The sequence below is a fragment of the Mus caroli genome, chromosome 3, assembly GCF_900094665.2.
Source record: "Mus caroli chromosome 3, CAROLI_EIJ_v1.1, whole genome shotgun sequence".
Classification (NCBI taxonomy): domain Eukaryota; kingdom Metazoa; phylum Chordata; class Mammalia; order Rodentia; family Muridae; genus Mus; species Mus caroli.
The window spans coordinates 63,057,238-63,060,896 of NC_034572.1; the positions used below are offsets into that span (position 1 = coordinate 63,057,238).

Consider the following 3,659-nt stretch of genomic DNA (forward strand, 5'->3'; position numbering starts at 1 on the left):
GGGTAGGGAAATGGGGGAGAGAGGGGAGGGTATGGGGGACTTTTGGGATAGCATTGGAAATGTAATTGAGGAAAATACATAATAAAATATATTTTAAAAAAAAAGAAGTTAGTTCTAACCCCAAATACACTGTAGAAGAGCAGTGCTATCAAACATGCGCCCACACTGGATTGATTAGTCAGCGTTCTCCAGAAAAACACACCTGACAGAATGCGCATGCGCAGGATATATTAACCTGGCTTACACTGTAGACCTGCCGTTCCCAACAGTGGCTGTCCCCCAGTGGAAACCCAAAAGGTAAGTCTGTAGAGAGCTTTCTTGGGTGGGAGAGAAAGATTTTGCCCTCTGTGCAGTTTTACTCTCCCAACCCCTTTGAAATACCTTGTCTTGTCTTTTGTGGCTTTGTGAGAGTGGTGCTGCAGCCCAGAGGTAGAGATAGAGTTTAGAAGAGGGGATTACTGCTCTGGGTCTCTGGTGGATGGGTCCCTGTGGTAGGAAGAGAATGAGAAAGAGGTGTGGCTGAGGGTATTTGTAGGCTAAAAGGGGATTTAGAAGTGAGTACTGGACACAAACTAGCTCTTTTAAAATAAGAGCTGAATCAGGTAAAAGTGGACTGTAAGCAAGGAAGGACTTTGTGTCCTAGACTATTATCCAGGGTAAACCATGGTTTTCCTTTAGCCACACTCCAGCAGTGGGGGAGGGGAGAAGCTGTGTTAGTAGGAAGCAGCAAGCAAGTGGGATCTGCTGCAGTTACCTGTTACCTCCTGTAGCCTGGAGGCAAACCCTGCTGGGGAAACAATGGAACAGCCAGCCTCAAGGAGGAAGCCAGTGGAATACGGAGGGAAGAATGTCTAGACAGAAAGCCTTTTCAAAGGGAAGAGGGCAGCAGCCAAGAGCTGTCCTGTCAGGAGATTCAGAGTGGAGCCACAGGAAGGGGACCTGAATGTAAGCATTCTGGACCAACCTGCCTTATCTGGCCTGGGCTGAGGCTGGCTGGCTGGAGAGCTACAGCTGATTAGCAGGGGATGGAGTGGGGGGTAGAAGTGATGACAGGCAAGGAACTGGGGCTCTTCAGTCAGCCAGAGCAACAACTTTCTGGAGAGTTTTCAGTCTAAGGATTTAGAAAGGCGAGTGTTGAGTGGGCTGCAGAGAAGGTAGAGAAGTGGAACAGGAGCAGCAGAGAGAAGGCAGACAAAGGCTTGAACCAGGGAGCCTCACAGTACTCTCCCTTGTGCCAGAGGAAGAAAGAAGCCAAGGTCTCTTAGAATTTGGAAGGCAAACAATCCACCTCTGGCCAATGTTGGCCACACTAGAGGTGGTACTTTGGCCGGGGCATATTCAGTAGAGCATGACACATTTTGACTCAACAGAGTCTCAGTTTGTTGCTTGTCTGTTTAAAGAGGATGATTGGCCCACTGAGAGCTTTCCCATATATATATGAAAAGATATATATATATATATATATATATATATATATAAAGCATACCAAAAAAGGGCATCCCCCAACTTAGTGGCTACTTTGTAAGGGTGCCTATCATGAGGTGCAGACATCTGCACTGGTCTTTGAAGGAGTTTGAAGTACTGTCCAAGGAAAACTCTCTGCCCATAGATGGAATTTTGGAGGAAGCGCTTCCAGAGGAGGGGGAAACAATCTGGAAACTCACCCAGTGTGGAATAAAGCAATGACAGAGACCATCTGGTCTCGGCCGGAGTCCCTAAAGCAGGAGCCAGAAAGCAACTAGTGAGAAGAGCAGAGGGAACTCCTTTGGCAAGCCCACAACTCAACTCCCCATCAGATCAACAAGAAGTCAGGAAGGAGCAACTCCTCAGTACCAGCTTTTATTCAGGAAACCCTTTGGTTCTTTGTGTTAGAAACAGAGCTTGCAATCTGCTTTCAGGAGGGGGTCATTACTGGGCTGTATTAATGAGAATGGTCCCCAGTTGGCGGAACTGTTTGGAAAGGATTAAGAGGTGTGGCCTTATTAGATGAGGTCTGTAACTCTGAGTGAGCTTGAGGTAAGAAAACCTACAGTAAACCATTGCTTCTACAAATTACCTGGGTCACAGTGTGTCTTCACAGAAGTAGGAAAGTAACTAAGACAGAAGCTCATGGCAGGGAGTGGGCAACTATTCTCACAGGTCTGACCATGGCTTTTGGAGGAAAGTGGAAGATTTTATGACGTAGGACTAGAAAAGTGGTTAAATGCTTTAGAAGGCCTTTAATGGAACATTCTAGTAGGAGTTTGGAAGATAGCAGTACCGAGAACAACGTGAACTCTGGAGGCCTAGCTCAAGAAGTTTCCGAAGGGAACTTTATCAGCAACCTTGTTAAAGACCATTCTTGTGATATTTTGGCAAAGAATGTGACTGCTTTCTGTTCCTGTCCTAAGAATCTGCCTAGAGTTAAACTGGGAAGAGTTTTGAAATAATTTCATTGGCAAAGGAGATTTGAAGACAGCCTTAGTACTAATTCTGTCATACTGTTATTAATAATCACTTATGCTGAACTACAATGAAAAGGAGTGAGGGGGCAAAAAGCAATGCAAAATGTACAGTGTGAGGAGAAAACGACACTAAGAAACGTAATGCTGGAGCCATGGTTGTGCTGAAAAGATGATAATGGAGTGTGTGTGTGTGTGTGTGTGTGTGTGTGTGTGTGTGTGTGTGTGAATGGTGCCCCTAAGGCAGACCCCACTCAGCCAATCCTACAGCTTGTAAAAAGGCCTAAGGAATTATCTGTTCTTAAAGAGCAAAGACAAATTAAATACCATAACTCCAGCGGGGCCCCAAATAAGCAGCAGAAGCTACAGCAACATCAGCCAGGTGGTGCTGGCTTTAGAGCTATGAAGGAGACAGGAGGAAAGGGGGCTGTACAATCTTCCTCAAAGGTTAAGGGAAGTGCCTGAGATCAGCCATGAGGCCAGGATCCCTACATGGAGGCCCTGAGGGACCACTGAGGGAAGCTTTGAAAATGAAGTTTAGATTGCCTTAGGGATGCCCACGATGGCTGAGGAGTCAGAGCTATGAGATCTCTGCCAAGGACAGCTGCAGACAGGGCATGGAATCGGCTTGCCACAGGAGTGGGTTACAGAGCACAAAAATGCAAAAACCTAAACTTCATAAAATTTTAAGCCTAAGCATGCTATCTATGGTCAGGGTCATCCAAGGGGGTGTAGACTATTACATCTGTCTAGAAGTACTTCTGATCTGCTTCTCAATTTGGTGTGCAAATACACAATCTACAAAGGGGACAGAGATCTTAATTGTACAGTATCCCAAGCATATTAGGTTTGGTAACAGTCAAAACTATACATATCAGTCGTGTCTATTAATTATAGGGGTGGGGAACCCCACATAACAATTAATACATTGTGATGGTTTGTATATCCTTGGACCAGGGAGTGGCACCATCTGAAGGTGTGGCCTTGTTGGAAAATAGGTGTGACCTGGTTAGAATGAGTGTGTCACTGTGGGTGTGGGTATAAGATCCTCACCCTAGTTGCCTGGAAGTCAGTCTTCCACTAGCAGCCTTTGGATGAAGACAGAACTCTCAGCTCCTCCTGCGCCATGCCTGCCTGGATACTGCCATGCTCCCACCTTGATGATAACGGACTGAACCTCTGAACCTGTAAGGTAGTCCCAATTAAATGTTGTTTATT

General features: G+C 45.9%; 1 protein-coding gene across 4 annotated transcripts in view; it reads right to left on the reverse strand.

Annotated features, from left to right (window-relative positions):
• Positions 1-3,659, reverse strand: part of B3galnt1 (beta-1,3-N-acetylgalactosaminyltransferase 1 (globoside blood group)) — a 26,698-nt gene that overhangs the window by 12,478 nt on the left and 10,561 nt on the right. Inside the window, exon 1 of one of the 4 annotated variants that reach the window (XM_029474784.1) lies at positions 382-473. The exons of the other annotated variants lie outside the window; for them this stretch is intronic. The gene's annotated coding sequence lies outside the window, so the exon portion shown is untranslated. Of the gene's footprint in view, positions 1-381; positions 474-3,659 lie in introns of those variants that run through there. 4 annotated transcript variants of the gene reach the window in all.